The sequence below is a fragment of the Strix aluco genome, chromosome 21 (assembly GCF_031877795.1).
Source record: "Strix aluco isolate bStrAlu1 chromosome 21, bStrAlu1.hap1, whole genome shotgun sequence".
In the NCBI taxonomy this organism is placed as follows: domain Eukaryota; kingdom Metazoa; phylum Chordata; class Aves; order Strigiformes; family Strigidae; genus Strix; species Strix aluco.
The window spans coordinates 6,757,956-6,776,332 of NC_133951.1; the positions used below are offsets into that span (position 1 = coordinate 6,757,956).

Genomic DNA, 18,377 nt, shown 5'->3' on the forward strand with positions numbered 1-18,377 from the left:
CTAAACCTGTAAGCACATGGAAGGTATTCCCATTACTTCTGCTGGCTCCACCGATGACAGCATTACTGTTAGCCAAACAAGCACTGAGTTCAGCTCTTTCTTGACCACTTGTCCCAACTCTGCACTTATGCAGAGGCATGAGACTGTTCTGACTCATTAGCATCTTACACAGTTTGCAGGACTGCTGTAAGTTACTGTGCACAAGCTAAAGGACTGAGAATCAGACCTATAATCTAGGGTGACTGGCGAGAGAACGCTGCTGTTTCATCCCCCTTGTAATAGCTTTCTTCCTTCACGATGAGTTATTGCACTCCTATTTTTGGCTGTGCTTCATTTGGAAAGTTGGCACAGAAATATTGTTTGGCAGAGACAGACCTGCCCTGGCAATCTACTGGTTTGGGGGTTGTTTGCTTTTAACTAATTCATTATATTGCTGTACTGCAACGTATATCACTTGTTTTCCCCTCCAGCACAGAATGTTTATTAGACAACTACTCTCAGGAAACTTCCCCAAGACAAACACTTAACCCTCAACCTCCTCAGAAAGGCTGGCAGTCCTTATTACCAAGCACTAAAAAACAAAGGTAGCTCAAGTACATTAATGCATACAATTATTAATAATAATATTTTGCTTGCAATTAGTGAAAACTTGAACATCAGTGCCTTCACCTGGATTCATCCCTGAAGTAACAGGAGCTCATTACAGAGAGATTTGTCAGATTAAGCCTGGGTTTTGCTGGCTTCTCTCTCTCTTACTTCTCTAATGTGATTGTTCTCCATGACCCTAATATATGACAGTCATTTTAATGCTGGTAACTACCCTTCTAACTGGAGAAGGTAATGAGTGCCAAAGACATTTAAAGATATCCCCAGTCAGCCCTGATTCTGGAGCTGTGAAGCAGTTCATGTTCCTTAAAAGCCAATTCCAGCAATTTCCTTTTGGTGCACTGTTCATCAGAGAGATCTGGTGGAGTCCCCTTGGCATTGCTCATTCCCGTAAGGGGTTACAGCCGATACTATTTACTGATCTCAAAACAACCCTGAAGCTTCTGTCAGTTCAACTGCAGGTTGAGGGCAAAATACTCTTTAGAAATACTGGAGAAGCTTTAGAATTTAATCTCTGCTGTCATACAGATTGCTGTAAGTATGCTATTGTGTTCACAAGCTTAGTCTAACTGCAAGGAATTTACTGCGGTAAGTGGATGGTGATTTATAAAGACATGCTAATACTATACTTAAGATAACATAGGCCAAAGTTCACCCCACAGCAGAGTACTCACTTGTCTTAGAGAAGAGTTCCTGTACAGAAAGAGAAAGCAATGGAAAGTAGCATTTGACGCCCTCTCCTGTACCCAGGTGCAGGGTCTGGTGGCACAGGGTGAGCTCCATCCTCCTGCACTTCCAGGGGAAGCTGCTCTTGAGCACCCTGGAGAATCACCACTGCTGCAGGAGCCAATCACTGGAGTTCCTGAGCCTACTAGATACCAAATTTCCTGGCTTCCTATATGATCATCAACTCGAAATTGTTCCCTGAAGCAAACTGGCTGCCTGTGCCAGACAGGTGCAGTGGGCTCACATGGCCTCCGCTCCCGACTGCAGCCCAGCCATGCCTCCCCGGGGGCACGGCGAACGCAGCGGCACAGGGGCTGCACAACAGGACATCACAGACATCATTGATCTATCAGGTTTCTGCCTATCGTAATAAATAATTCACTAAAGAACATTCTAGACCAGAAGTTATAAGCTTTATAAAAGAGAAGAAAACCACTTTTTTTTTTTCCTCTTGTGTAGCCCCCATTGCAGAGTGGCCCTGGTTCTGCGAGACTGCATGAGATCTGCTGCAGCTCAGACCAGTAATGGTAGGAAGTTAACTTTTGGAAGTAAAGAGCTGACACATCACTACAGCTTTTGATGCCTGCGTTACAGCCTAAATGCAGGCAGTGTGCTCATCGCTAACTTTGTTGTCATTTTGCATATCAAATTCTCCTGCAAGTCACCCAAAGGAGTATAGATCAGCAGAAGAACATGAAGAACAGAAATGCTGTTAATAATTTCCCCAAGTCTTACACTTTGCCTCAGTTTTAAAAACATGCCTTGTGACACTAGCTAATAAAGCGCTGCACGAGAAATCATAGCTTTAATCTTTGTATTGGATTCTGGATTTGTAGGAGTTTTGAGTAAATCTGTTTAGACGGTTAAGAAAAGCCTACAGCTAACCATCTGGGTTTACGCTGCTGCCTTGCCATTTGTTGACATCAGCAGTCCTTGAAATGTTCCCAACAAAGCATAATTTTTTTATTTTTCACACCTGGATAATTAAAACAGGTATGCTTTGAACATTGGGACCCATTTTTTAAAAGACATCATTTTCTCAACCCATAAATGTAATTTGCTAACAAATTAAGTATTTCCACACCCCATTTCTCCAGCACTTTAGCATTTTAATTTGAAATACAGTTGATAGAAATAACTATTTTCAAGCAGCAGCCAGGTTTGGATGTAATTCTGAACTAAGTAAGTACTTGCCTTTTTCTTATGCACCTCAGTAGTTTATTGCCTTGGTGTGCAGCAGAGACAGTGAGAAATGGAAGAAAAAGCAATAAGAAGGGGAAAGGTACCTCATAAAATGGAGAGAGGAGGGCAGGAAGATATGATTTGTTTTACAAGAGAGTTACCACTATAAGCCTTTCTTAGTAGAAATTCCTATTGTATGAAACTTGATTTTCAGTGCAGCATCTTGGAAGAAAGCTTGGCCAATTCAGAAGAAATAAGACATGATTCCCACAGCAAAATCATCACCTTAAAAAATATCCTAACTTAGAATTTTGCAAGGCTTGGATAACTTGGCTTCATTCACAGATTCCATCTGGGACACAAACAATATACCAGTATCACACAAGAAATAATTTTCTCACAGTATTCCGAGCAACATACATAATCTAGTTTATCGTATTCAGATAAATTGTCCTGGAGACCAATGTTATTAATTTAGGTGAAAAGGGCTACCACGGCTGAGTTTTAAGAACTAATTTTCCTGTTGGGAGTGCAGAATACAGAAGCACTGTACGTAGTGTTATAGTGACTTTTCTCCAATGATCAAATCACAAGATGCCCCTGAAATTCAAAAATTGAGTTTTTCTGCTTTAGTGGATTGTAGTGCAACTATAACTGTAGCATTTTTTCAAAGCACTAATTTCATTAGATTTATTTATAGTTGTAGTGGAATGGTAACAAGTTGCTCTATAATTCATGGACCACTTGTGCAATAGGAACCATTAGCTGTCACATCAGTGCAGATGAAGTGAGCTTTGACCTGTGAATTACTGTCACAATAAGCTCGACTCCTGCAGATACCGATGTTATTCTTGTGGATATAGTGTATGCTAATTTGAAGTAAGTACTTTAGTGAGGAACCTGAGAAATTAAAAAGAGTCTATCTGCTCCCAATCTTTGGTCTTATTTGAGAGCTATACTCCTAATAAACCTATCTGAATATGCAGAAAGTAATGAGTTGCTCAACAAGGAGAACTAGGGAATAACAGCAAAGGGAAGGACAATTCCTTGCTTGACAGATGATTTACTGCCAAATATATATTCAGGCAAAGAACAAAAAAAGAGCACAAATGAGAACTACATTTTTGTCACTAGTAAAGAAACCAAGAAAACAAAAAAGGATAAAAGAAAATCTAAAGAATAATTGGAGATAATGATGGTAATTTGTTTCCCTATTCTGAGATAATTGATCCACACTGAAGACGTAATTATAGTACATTAAAGAGATTAAACATAAGGTCTGAGGCACAGAGTGAAGACAAGCGTGAGCTGAGATACTGTAATTATGACATTTTGGGAGTCATAATATTTTGATGTTGGCCTTTCAAAATTCAGGGACAATGGCAATACAGCAAGCATCACTTCAGTTGTCAAATGTCTGCTATTTCTCTCCCTTTTCTTGTTTCTTCGGGCTGCAGTCTCTGACAGAGCGCCTGCTGCCAGCAAGAAGTTAAATGATGTGACAGTCCATTTGGTTAGGGACGACAATTCTGCTGCTCAGGTTGTCTTCTTTTGATTGCTAATCACACTTCAGAAAAGGCGATTCATTTACTCAAGGGGCTCCTAAACCTTCAAGTCTTTGCTTGTTTGTTTTGAGACCTCTTTCTTCCCTCTAGGTGATCTTGTGCCTTATCCCTTATTGATGCAATACCTGTGGTGATATATAGTTTTGAGCTGTTAATGTTCCACCTGTCATGCAGGGCAGTATGTGACACGCAGGGCTGGGCTACAGCAGCAGCCAGCAGACTTCAGCCTTAATTATCCTCTTTTGTTATCAGCCTTGGAAGAGCTCCTGAAACAGGGAAGCCCCCCACCCTGACTAGTACGGCTCTGGATATTCATTGTTAATGCATCGCAGATACATGCAACGACAACAGCTTTTAACTATTTAGAATATACATTTCTGTGCTGTCAGTCAAGCAGCTCCTCAGGAAGGATAAAAGGAATGACTCAAATATAGAAATTCAAATCCTAGGGAGGAAGGAAGACTCCAGTGAATTCAATACTAGCTATTTGATATTAATTCTAATATTCTGTGTTCTGCGTAAGGCATCCTTTATTTACTTTATTGAATAATGAATATAGAACGCTAATTACAGAACATACCTAGGTTTGGACTTATTTCAGTTTGCTCATTTGATATCTTTTCTGGGGTGGTATCTATATGACATCCTGATTGATTTGCAAGTTCCTTGTCACTTATCTATAAACTGGTCCTTAAATATGTCAAAGTGGAAGTTATTCCTTTTCTGAGCCTGCACTTTTCTTACCCACAAATTTCAAAAGAAGGGTGCAGGCTGAAAAGGATACAATACAACTGCTCAGGAAACAAGGAGAAAAATCTGGCGGGTCTACTACAACCAGCAGTGACAGAATTGGATCATGTCAAACATTTCAGAAGAGATCAGAAGTATTAAAACACAAATAAACCACAGAGAGATTTAAATGCATTCAGTCTATAGCCAACAGCAACAAGTGCGAGGAAATGGTGAAAGCTTTGGTTGATAATCCAAGTGTTGCAGGAGAAACTACCAAACAGATAAAACCAGCCTTAAATTTCTGGGGCTGCAGCTGCCTCCTACCTGCCCAGTGGATAAGTTGATCCATGAACTAATTTGTCTTACCAGGGCTTTGAGCAGCTGCTTTGCCAATCACCTTAAAAGCAACCTGCATTTCATTTCATCAGCTGGCATATGCACTAAGTGTGCCCTTTAAAGGTGTTAATCTTGATTCCAATTTCTTCTGTTACTGCCCTTGGGGAGAGCGATAAGGAAGGGGCAGGGAAGGAAGTTTTAAGCTCCTTTGCAATTCTGTACTTTGGGCATCTGCAGCTTACCTGATTTCCCCAGGCTTTGCTCATGCTCTGCTTCTTACGCTCCCTTGAGGCCTCGGGGAGTGGAGACTACCAACACGCTGTGTGCTTCAGCCCAGTCAAAGCCTGCTCAGAAAAGCCCTCCTACTGCAGAGGTCTGGAAATAGAGGGAAAGCCAACTGATACATAAATATGCAGCTTCGTGCTCAAGTTTATTCTCAGAAAGCTGTACCCATCCTGCTGAAACCGAAGAACCTTAAAGAAGCTTTCAAGAGACAAAAGGGCATTAGTACTAATGAGAATAGACAATTGAGTAATAAAAACATAGCTGAAGAAGAAGCTGAAATTTTGCTTGAGGAGACAGGAGAATCAACTAAATTAAAACCCAGACCTACTGTTGTATTTCCTACCAGACTCAGTACAATAATAACACTTTAGGATCAATTTTGCCTCCAAAAAGACAATTAGCTTGCAGTTGTTACTGCAACAGCTCTTTCAAGTATTTCCTTCATCCCTTGTCTCACTTAACCTAGAGATGGCTGAAACTCACTCTTAATCTCCCTCAAATTCTCTTTTCTTATCTGAGAGTTCCCTAAAAACTACCCAAAAGTCACAATGTTACAAAAACGTTCAGTCCATTGCTCAAGAAAGAGAAAAGATTGCGCTTAAGGGAGGAAAAACCAGTACTGAAATAGATTAACGGAAGAAAGTAATGAAGGCAAGAAACAGTCCAGAACAAAAGGCCAAATGCTTCATATTAGACAGGAGGAGAGAGAAAACTGTAAGGTTATATATAACCTGGTCAGTTGAAAATTGTAAGCAGATGCATAAATGAAAGTAACAGTGAACAGTATCTTAAAAAGTGGCTGCCAGAACTGTAAAAAAGCTTTTTCATGAGCAACGCAATTCACAAAATCCATTTTCCAGTGGCTTTGTGTTCTGTGTCCCCTCCTCTACTTGCATCATCCCCAAGTCCCTGCCATGGCCAATTGGCCAGCCAAGCAGCGTGGTGACTCCCAGCAGCTCCCTCAGGCTGGGTGCTCCCGCAGGCTGGGTGCTCTGCTCTGCCATGGGTGCAGGTGGGAGTGGCAGCTGGTGTCATCTGACCTCGGGCAGTATCTGCACCTCTCTCCATGTGCCAGTTTCTGCAGAAGCTCTTATCATGCCTTATACCTCTATGTCAAATTGGTTTGGGTGTAAACAACTGTTATTCTAGTTACTAAATCCCTTTTCTCTTTTCTTTTTAAAAATTGCATCTACATATATATTTTAAACTTCACACAACATTTACTCTTGTAAACCCTTTGGGTCAGGGATTGACTTTGAATGCCTCAAACAATGGACAACAACCTGACTGAGCTCCGTATGTGTCACCATATTATGAACATTAAATTATTCTAATAATGGAAGAACACGGAGTTCATGCCCAGCCCAGCTTTGTTTGTAGAAATGCACTTCTAAGCTCAAGAACCAAAGGGAAAGGGGAATTTCCGCCACCATTTCTCCTTGTCTTGCCCCTGAAGCTGCAGGTACTGATGGTGAAGGTGCTGATGGTAACTCCATGAGCACAAGTAATATTGTTTAAACCCTAAGCAATGACAAGAAGCAATTCAGCTGGGGGAAAGAATAATCAACATTTGGATTTTGCTGACTTTCATAATGCTGCTCTTTTTTCCCCCCCTTATTAACTAGAGGGAAGAAAGAAGAATGACTCGTCATTGTACTCCATTGATGAACGGAGGCACAAACTAGCTTTTGTTGTCAATAAGAAATTATTGTTCCATTTCTTTTAGAGAGATCTCTGACCCTTGGAGTTTTATTTTTTTAGGGAGAGATAAAACTCTCCATGCATTATATAAGTAGTGAAATGGCTTCTTTTGAAATTCTGGAGATGATAAAGCTCCTATGATATAAGGCATGCATTGCACCCCTTTTCACCTCTCTGCTAACAGAGCTTATTCTTGTTAACTGGTTAAAAGCTGTGGAAAGATCTATTAGAATTTCACCAGTATCATTTACCATTGCTGTTCAACCAATCTTGGCAATATCTGCGTCTATCAATTATGTGAACAAAGGTGCCACAGAAGCTCAAGCAGAAATGCACAGAATATTTTACTTTGTATGAATGCAATCTCACATAGAGGAGACAAAAAGGGAATCACAGGCTGACATATGTCACTGTTACCTGTTTCCAAATGTGAGAACAAAAATTATAGCAAAACATATGTGCACTGCTTCATCAGGAAACAAGCAGGTCCTTTGTCAGGGATCTCAAAGGGCTTATGGCAGAAAAATGTGGTGTGCTTATCTCTCTCCTATTTTTACAATACTGCACAGTATCTTCCACAGCATGACACCTTAGTGAAGCAGAATGTTTTACAGATCAAACTGAGTCCAGATGCGGGTGCCCAAAAAGGGTGCAGAGATTTAGCATAGGTACCAACTCCAAGATGGTAGTGCTTAAACCTCTGCCTTGTCCTTACAACACTTAAGGGTTTTCTTACTAGTAAACAAGGAAACAAGAGTTTTGCTTTCACACATGCCAGACCTGTCTCCATCTTGTGTGAACTGAGCTGTTTGGCCTAATCATCCTACAAATCAGGCTTTGCCGTGTCTTATAATTAAAGTTAATGGCCCTTTGCAGCAGTCTCCTTTCTACAGATACTGATTTAAACTGGTCTTAAAGTCAAAGATTTTTGATCAAATGTATCTTGCAAAATTTCAGTATGTTTTTTCATAATAAGAGAAAGAAAACATCAGACACACGCATCTTTGGAGGATGAAATCTCCCACTCTCGAGAACAAACAGACACCAAACCACCAAACTGTATCTCTAGTTGTTGTATGATGCTTTCCTACTCTCTCTTCAGTCTCCTACACCAGCCAGCAAGCACAGATGCTCACTATCATTTCCTAATTAAAGCCCTGAGGCAGGAAAACAGTTACTGTGTACTATAAACCACCCTGAAAAACATTTAAATACGTGTTTAAACTTTAGCATGCATTCAAGAACCCTTCTTAACAGAGATGCTTCCTTGAACTGGAGTGTTGAGCTACAGGCCCTTCCATGTCTCTTCAGCACATTTAAAAAGAGCTAATAAGAGAAGATGGTTATTATCGGTGGTGACAGAAGTGGATAACCCTCTTGTTAAAACCACACTGCACAGAGACAGGTTGTTGATATGTCCCAGCTTGCAAAAACACATAATGATATTGCCTACTTTGTTAACATCAAGGGCTGTCTCATCTCTAGAAAGAATTTCCTCCACCTGTTTTGTTTATCTAAAGCCCAACTGAGTACCTTTTTCTTCTGTTCAAAAGCAATCCTGCAGAATGCACCGAGATCTGCTGCTGAAATGGTACACACTTGAAATACTTCTTACAAAAAATTAAAACTTGGATAATTGCTCTGTGTATCTGCAAGTAGGTCGCTAATTAATCTAAAAATATTTATTCTCAGGTCAGGTCCGTATTACTCTCTGCTTTATGATAAATGCAAGTTCATATTCAAAGACAATGTTTACATTTATCACATGAGCTCAGCTTGTCTGCATTAATTAACTATTATTCAGATGCTGCCCATTATTACTCCAACTAATAAAGAAAATATTTTTTCTTCATCATTAGCTAGCTAGGTCAGTGAACACAAGGGCAATCTATATCTTCAAATTCCCAGGAAAGCAGAGATTAGTTCCAACACTTAAAAAACCCTAAATAACTGTCAGCTGCATTACAGATTCCCAGATATAAAGAAAGAAGAGTCATAATATATGAACACACACACACACACAAATAGGGTAATTGCTCCCCCTCCTTCTTATCCCTGCACTTTAGAGAGATCACAGAGTATAATTATACCTATTTTTTAAGTTCTGTCAAATGAACCCAGTATTGCTTCCAAGAATCAACACTGTGCTGCTGCTTTAACATTAATCTAAAGGATTATTTGGATGAGTGAAAATTGTCTAGGATGTCAGGGCAGCCGTGCTCTGAATAGGAAGTTGACTTCAAGTAGAAGAGGTTATAGTCAAGATTCACTGTGACTTTTAGATGATGAGTCTGGTTTGATTTCCATGTAGGTTTAAAGGCAATCACATCTTCCAAAAGAAAGAGGAAAACATCCCAGAATTTTAGCACATCCATATTCTCATCCACGAGTTCCCCTAAATGGATGTAGGCACCTCAGCTGTACTCAAAGGCCTGACCTCCCATTGATATCTCTGGGATGTCAGGTGTGAATTGAAGTTCAAGAGCCTTTGTGCCAGCTGCCAGTACTGGCAGGGCAGGGTGGGAGATACTGCTTGTTGTTCTACTATGGATCGCTGGTGGTTTCCCAGTTGTGGAAAAAACACCCACAGGCTTGTGCAGAAAGGAAAAGCAAGAAGTTTGATTACATTTCCTTCTGTATTAAGCAATTCCTTCATCCTTCAGAATGATATGCAGCTCCAGAGTTTCTTCAGGAGGCAGAGAATTTTTGTGTCACTTTTTGGTCAGAATACACTGAAGGACTAAAACCCAACTTTCAGTCCTCTCTTCACATCTGTTATGACACTACAGCCCGTCTTTCCCAAGACACAGCTGTGCATCCTGTTCCACTTAAATTCTTGTACTCGATAGAAACAAAGGTCATTCAGGATAAATTCCACTGTGTATGCTTTTACATGGTATGGGATTTTCCAGGAATTGGATGGATTCTATTCTAGAATAGCAAAACACTGTCTTTATGTTACCTAAAATCAGGCAACATAGTATTACAAGCACCTTGTAGGAACATGGAAAATAAACTGCCTCAATATAATTTGATCTATTTTTTTAATAACTTTTCTAATGAATATTTTATTTTGTGTAGTGCTGGACTTAATTTGCTTGGAAGATGATTGTCATTACATTAAGGAACAAACAGTTCACTAGAGCTGAGGAGTGCAATAATTGATTTTTCAACTTGGTGGATGAATTAAGAAATCATTATTTTTATGTTCCAAGCCACATCAAAAAAGGTGGTGTGGATTCTGAAATCCTTCACTTGGAAAGACCGATTTTGATGCTTTCTAATTCTCCGAATATTTTTTTCTTTAGTAAATTTCAATCAATACTTACCTGTTTTAGTCAATATTACTTTTCCAATTCAGCTTATGGTGTCTGCCACTCTCTTAACTCTGGACAGCTGGGAAGGCCTGGCTGGGCAAGGAGCTCTCCCAGAGAGCAAAGCTATTACTGGTGCCTTTGAAAACCTCACGTCTATCAGTTATATTATCTGCCTGGACATCCTACATGACCAACAAATAAGGCATGTTTTAATTTATATGGGATAAGGCATGTTTCAGAGCTCTATGCTTGAAGCCCATATGTGCAGATCTTCTAGACTGAGGATTTTAACACCACTCACTTATTTTGATCTCATGATTGAATGATCTCCTGATTAAAAAATGTGAGTTCTAATCCTTCTGAGCCTCCAGTTCCCCATATATGGAAGCAAAATAATCCACGCAGCTTTGCAAAGGTCTTTGATGTCTTCAGATGAAGAGCAACAAGCATTAATATGACTCTATTGCCAGCATAAAATTACTGCTATATCCTCTCTAGCCCTTGAGCTGTGTTAAAGAAGGTAATGACACTTAATTCATTTGATGTAACTATATAAGAATGATCATATATACACAATTTAAACCATAGTTTTTATCAATTATGCAGTAGCATCTCATCTGTACTCTACTAATTAGAAAGAGGAAGAAAAAAGATAGTGGCTGAAAATTAATTGTGCCAACATTTCTATACTGTTTAGAACCTAGTTATAAGAATTAAATATTTATACCATTATGGTTTCCATTACGCATCCTAATGTGATTGCCTGAGAGAAAATACTGCAAGGTGCTCCAACACTCACACAAGTTTAGAATTTGGATTCTCCCATGAGCTGATAATACCAACAAGGTTGTACCTAAATTTGATATCTTCAGACAAGGATCTTCTTTCCATACAAAAGCCTGCAACTCATTTAAAGCTGCTGATGTGTCACATTGATCTTAGAAAACAAGATGACTCTCTATTCAATTAAAAAGCGGTTTGAAAAAAGTAAAGGTACTGAAATGGTTCCACATCTAAGTTATGGATCATGGGCCAAATCTTGGGCCTGTTACGGACTCTTTCCTCAAGAGTTGGATAGTTGTTACAGTAGTTTTGGATTAAAGGCTTATTATGTTTAGAAGGATGAAGTCACAGTTTTTTGAGAGTTTTCCACCCACCTTCTATTCATATTTGTTTTATACTCTCCTTCTAGCCTTTATTTGCCTGGATCCTTTTTTCTTCATTTCATCTCTTTTGTCTTCCCTCAACAGCTAGAAACACAACTTCAAAATGGCATCAAAACAAGGCTGTTCATCTTTCCATGCGCACATTTCATCTCCAAATGCTGACTGTTTATGTAAAACAGGTTCAGCCCTACAGCTCCTGGCAACTTGCCAGCGCAGCTCAAGACTGGCAAAATTTATGATTGTTATTCAATGCAAGAAGGCTTTGCTCTTTGCAGGTAATTGTTAAAAGGTGAGGCCTTGACCCCACTCATTACACAATGGGTTATTGTCTAGCATTCACCCTGAGGGGTTCTTTACTTGCAACTTTTATAACAACTATAAAACGAATCTGCCTTTTAGTCAAGTTGGATGTTCCTCTGCCAGTTTTTCCTACAGAATCTAGCATCCCTCTCTAACTTTACTTCATTTTTAATGCTCATCCTTTTATACTCCTGAGTTGAAGTTAATGAGACATATCTAGTTGTCCCAGCATGCTTAACTGTATCAGATCATTTCTGGACTACACAGAATGTCCTAGACTCTACAAGTAATCATACAGCACGCTACACTACTTTGTAATGAACTCAGAAGCATAAATAGCAAATACACATAGATACAAAGCCTCTCATGAAACAAATTTCACTTAAACACTGAGCAATTTAGGCTGCTAAAAAGGCACTTTAACATAGAAGTTGAAAAGGAAGGATGATTTAAGAAATGATTTTAGGTTTCAAGAAAACACAGAAACATATGGTTAGTGTTAAATATTTGTACACATGATACAGCAAATAGAGATGTCTCATGGGTTTTGAATCAGATATTTAGACAGAAAGAGAAGAAAAAAATACCATGCTGTGTCCCTTCTTTAGCATAGTCTAGAAACAGATTTTTCTTAAGACATGCTTATCTGGAAGAAGCTTTGATTAAAAAAAGAAATAAAATCTCTGAGAACAGCATCAAATTTTAAAGCCATGTTTTAGCACTTCTCCCCACTCACTGCACTAAACTCCTTTGGCCATAGCAAGCACAGCCCTTTGAAGGCAGGGCCCCTGCCTGGGACAGGAACCCAGAGACTTTGAAGCTGGACACCACCTCCAGCAAAACCAAGTCCTTTAAAAGGGAAGGCAATTGTTGGAAAGTCTTTGAACAAGCAACCCTTCAGGTATATGAAGTGTTTAAGAGCAAAGCTTTTTCCCCAGTGATATCAGGTCCTTGATATGAGACAGTAATTTAAAGAGGAGAACTCTTTAATTTGGAGAATCCTTAGATATTATATCTTTGGGGAAAAAAATTGAAATGTTTCTGAAAATAATAGCAGCTAGGAAATGAAGCAGGGAAGGTACAGTGACTTAACACTGTAGAAACATCAGCTGTTCTTAAAAGCAGCAGGATGTTATTGATACTGTGCAATCAATACTTTTGTTTTGCAGAGCTTCAGGAAAAATGCCTCCCTCCTCCCAGGGGGCAACCTGCACCATCAACCTTCCCACTCACGTACATTATCACTGGCTATCAGACAAGGTGCTTTTAGATCCCAGGTGGAAATGGCCAATTAGAGGATACAGTGAAATCTAAATATGTCCTCCCTCAGCCCCCCAAAGGTAGTGTTACAAATGCTAAGTGTATGGAGGTTAGAAATATAAAGAAAATAGGATCTAACTCTCCATTAACAACATCATGAAGGTCCCAATCAACAGACCACTGAAAGCAACGGTCATAGTTCAATATCAAACTAAAAATTATGTGTTTGTCTGTGTGCATATGTGTGGGTGTGCACAAGTGCACATATATGCATGAAGTCCTTTCCATTTCATTCTCAATACACAAGAGTCATTAGGTGCTTAGCAAAAGGAGCAGGGAGAAAAATGCAGCACGTCAGTATTAAAGAATAAGTCACCTGCCTATTTATATTCAACAGTCTCTTTATCGCTGTTTAACTTCAGACAGCTGCAATCATACATGGAATGATGTAAAGGTTGCTCTAGGTTGACAGGCACCTTATTAGCATATGTCATTATAATATTAGCAGTCATTTTCTTATTGATATCAAATGGGATTTTTCTGGCCAAAAGGTCAGGAGGAAAAGGATTGCCTCTTTCCACTATCTTTAAGTTGTGTTGACGTCTGTTTACTCATGCTTTACAAACAATTGGTCCAATAAAAATACAAAAGGGGGAACATGTTAAATCAATAGCTAGACTGGTGAAAAATGGAGCATCAAAGCAATGAAAGTGAAATAATTATTCTGACCATATTTAGTCAATCCTGAGAACTACAATATCAATGAAGAGTTCATGAGGAGCCAGACATATATTGTATTCTATGCACATACTCAGTTTGGTTAGTGGGATTTTTTTGTTCACATAAAATTATGAAAAATAGCCTATCTTCACTCCTCTGAAGCTCACTGAGATCAGGGAAGTAGTAGGAGGAACAAATGCTGTGCACACTTCATGTCACTGGTTTTCTTTTCAGTATGAAGACAGTCAGGTCTGTCCTGCTGCTGCAAAAGGGCAGTGCCCTGCTGGGAGCATCATACCAAGGCAACTGCCCAACAGGCAGATTGAGGATTTTATTCCATTCTCTCATTTTACTAAATGGGACAGTGAGGAAGGTGGTGACATTGCCCAAAATGCCCTTCATCCCCACTTCTTGTACTCTAGATACTTGCTAAGCCACCCTCTTGCATTTCTAGTCCAAGCGAGTTCTGGTATTATATTATGGAAACAGGAGTGAGTATCTCTTGGGGTTAATTATGCTTTTTCTCTTCTTTTCTTTATTTTACTGAAAGACTAATGTTATGGATAGCAAAGAATTTATAATTAAGCAGATGCCCATCAACATTTTTTTAAGCAGAACTTCTATTTGAGAAGCAAAGAATATTTTCCCTACTATCCCCCTTCAACAGATGTTCTGCCTAATCTACATTCACTTTACTCACTGTCTTACCTTTGACCTTTCTTTTGAAGGCATTCATAGAAGAGAATGTCAGTATTTATCTACCTGCTGTGCTTCCATCTGTCTATGCAGTGCACGAATAACCACAAATTATATTTCCTTTGTGAAAATTTGAATGACAGAAACATTTCTAAGGCTTCATATACATGGAATGATCAGATGCTATCTCCTTGTCTTGGAGGAATTATTCATCCCATATCTGGACATGCAAACCAGGAACAGCTGCCAAATCTGGATTTGGGTTTCCAGTGTCTCCACTGAGATTTTCTACCAGAAGTCTTTCTCGGATACTTTTTCCTCGCCCTTGTTTTACTCATTTTTCTTGACAGGGAAAATGAAGTGGGAAGGTTTATACCCAAGATTGCCACAAGGAATGTAGAGCAACATAAAGTCATGTTAAAGAGGTCTCCTTTGGGAGGTGTTAACAGAATAATGACCTGCAAACCTTTTAAAATTTATACAGTTTAAAGACTGAGAAACAGGTCCTTCTCTGATGATTCCAGTGGCACTAATCTGGTCTCAGGATTTATGTGCTCTAAGATGTACAGAAGTTTCCTATGTGAGATGCCAAAATATGCTTCTTTTGGACAATTTAGAATAACAAGAAAAAGAAAGAGGCAGTGTTCCCTGAAGAAACTTTGGCCTTTGCATTTATTTGAAATGGTGCCAACTCCTTTTTGCAACATTGGCAGAAGAGGCCAGAAAAATGTGTCCTTACCAAGCCAAATAAAAATACTAAAATAGAAAAATTTACCACAATCACACCAAGGCTCACTTCTACATTTAAAATAAAGAATAAAAACTTATTTTGACTGTATTATATATGACTATATTATATAGGAACAATGTCAAAGTATTGTATATTAAGACTTTTTAAAATAGATGAGCCTGAAACAAACTCCTGATCCCATGATTTTTTTGAAGATTAATTCCAAATCTTATCTTCAGAGATTAGGAAGAAAGGGAGAAAATACGACTTTTTTGCTCCACCCACAAGTTAAGAGTGTGCATTTTCAAAACTTTTAAAGCATACAAATGAAAATGACAAAATAAAGTCTTAATGAGCTGATTTTCTATGTGTATTGATATCCATCACACACTGTCATTATACAATATCTTACTCTTCTAATAATAAAAACTCTTTCATTTTTTTAACTATCTATTGAATTGAAACACAAGTGTACATAAAATATACACATATAATCTTGTCAAGAAATACACAGTTCAGATCCAAGGTCAGCAGTAATATCTAAAATACCTATACCTTCCTGTGCATGTACCTGTCAAAATAAAGAATGTTTTCCTCCTCCTTCGTTTCTTTGAGCCCACTAACAATACAGAACTTAATTTCGTTTCTTTTTTAAATAGCTAATTATAATTGCTTCTATTGGCAAAAAGGATTTCCTTCTTCTTTTCTGACTCAGAGATGTCAGGTGGAAGCTAGGTACCACAAACCAGAATGCATTCAGAGAGAATTAAAAGTCAATGAATCACAGGAATAATAGTCCATCTGCCCACTTGTGCTCAATATCACTGTAATTCTGCAAATGCATCTGAAAATACCAGGGTGAACACACAGTGAGCAACAACTTCTTACTCTACTCAATATTTTTTTTTTTTCAGAAAGGTTCTTGCTAAAAATACCAAGTGAGCTCATCATCTAAGTTCATAATCTGTTTTCTTCAAAGCAGTTGTGCACAGTTCTCTTTAAGGCTGTCAGAAGAAACATCTGTGAAGTGACATTTTAACATCTTGGACAGAATTCTGGTGAATGTGGTAGCTCTGATCAAATGTTGATTTCTCATTCAAGTACTCAATTCTTTTTTAAATTTAGGCTAATTTAGTGCTCATTAAAAGGGCCCAAGCTAACAACTGTGCCACATAACAGAATTGTGCACAGTCTTGGTAAGAACTGTTCCAGCAGAATATACAACAGTTAAGTATAAAACAGACTGGATAATCTGATTCTGGTGTATTTGCTAAAATAGAGGAGCAATTTAATCTACCACTTAGTTGGTCCATGCTACTGGAGAACATATTCCTGTTCAAGCTCCTGCCTCTGAGAGGCGTTTGATATTAGTTTTACAGGAGGCAACACTCCCGCCTCTGAAACAAAGCGTGCCCTGCAACATCTGCTTGGGGAAGTCGGCCTCCTACAAAAGGAACAGTTGAGTGAAAAGGGAAAACCATTATCACATGTTATCTTTAATGCTCCACAGCACATTTAATGTAAGTACGGCCATCAATTCCTCACCCTGGCCAAATTCCAGGATTGGCAATTAAATCTTCCTGAATGTCTACATTACAGTCTGAAGCATACTCCTGGACACAGTGGGACTGTGCAAAATTTTACATATCTATTTCTCTCCACTGACTATAAAAAAGAGTCTGGTCTAATCTGGCTCTCTAAAATGCAGACATCTCATTTTTATGTGCAAATGTTAGGATAAATGAATCTCATCCCAAACTCCTGGGAACAGAAAGGAGGCGAATTATGCCCAATATAATGAAAAGGTTCACCCATAGCTGAGTCTGAAGACTGAAGAAAGAAAGTCAGACAGGGGAAGCCAGGGAAAGAGAAGAAAAGAGCCCAATTTATAAGAAAAGGAACAACTTTAGAACATCATTGTAATTATCCTGTATCAACATGAGAAAATCTGGTGCTAATTCAGTATCTGTTTAGAAAAATAGGGAAACATGTACAGTGAACTATGTAATCAGTGTTTTGACCAACTAGAATACAAACCAGTCTGCTTTTCATTCAATAGTTGCCTACTTTTCCAGGGAAAAAAGGGCAATCAATTATATTAAAAAGGCTTGCAAAGTGAGGGGCAGATTAGGCAGTACTTCTGCACTTGATATCACTAAGAGAATTATAGATATTATGCTGAATTTGTTCCCCTAATCCATTAACAATACAGGTTTTTGAAGAAGCTCATTTGTTAGGCTCAGGCATATCACAGGACCAAAATATTCATGATTCAATTATCTCTGAAGAACTGCAGAAGGTCAGGGTGGCTCTGAAGGATGCCACATTAAGGAAGGCAAGTAAGAATCAGCACCTTCCCCATCGTTCTCCATACTTTGAAATTTTTCCAGATCACAGGACTGAACTGTGCTGCTTAACTGAGTAGTAGCTGGACACACTCTAAAAAATGTAGGGTTTTCCCTACCATCCTTCGGAATGGGAGCATCCCCTCTGATTTCAGTCTAATTTTCCATTCACTTTACTTCTCTTAAAAAAACCCAAAAGACTCTGTAACTCCTTTGAGTCCCGGTGCTTCCAGGTTTCACAGTGCTTGAAATCTGGACCTAGAATTGCAAGAACAGGAATCAGTTCCATTTAAAAACAGTAAATAAAATGCACCCCATAAAGCTCATAATTCAGTGATGCATTATCTGTATCAAACCAAGAAACATATATTTAACACCTTGACAGTATTAAAGACTTGAAGGATTTTTAAAGACTGAAGTCTAAGGTTGCTTGTGAGAGGCTTGCAGTCAGGGTATCAAAGAGAATACATTAAGTTTCTCTGCAGATTAAATCATTATAAAGGAAACTACATGAAAGACTCTTTCTAATAAGGGAAGAATTGAAAACTATGTCAGAAATTAGTAATGATTTTTGAAAATTAGACTTTCATTTCACTTGCTATCAAATAATTGGTGTTAAGTTATCCTCCTAACTGGACTGAACCATGGAAACTGAGCAATAATGGTGGTCCAAGCCCTCAATGGAAGTGCATTAACAATGGTGATTTTGG

At 38.7% G+C, this 18,377-nt stretch overlaps 1 protein-coding gene across 13 annotated transcripts in view; it reads right to left on the minus strand.

Annotated features, from left to right (window-relative positions):
* TOM1L1 (target of myb1 like 1 membrane trafficking protein) overlaps positions 1 to 18,377 on the minus strand; it is a 158,880-nt gene that overhangs the window by 84,304 nt on the left and 56,199 nt on the right. For 9 of the 13 annotated variants that reach the window (XM_074847047.1, XM_074847051.1, XM_074847058.1 and 6 more), the window contains exon 3: positions 5,390 to 5,522. The exons of 3 other annotated variants lie outside the window; for them this stretch is intronic. The gene's annotated coding sequence lies outside the window, so the exon portion shown is untranslated. Of the gene's footprint in view, positions 1 to 5,389; positions 5,523 to 17,786; positions 17,797 to 18,377 lie in introns of those variants that run through there. One more of the 13 variants, XM_074847049.1, reaches the window with a different exon arrangement.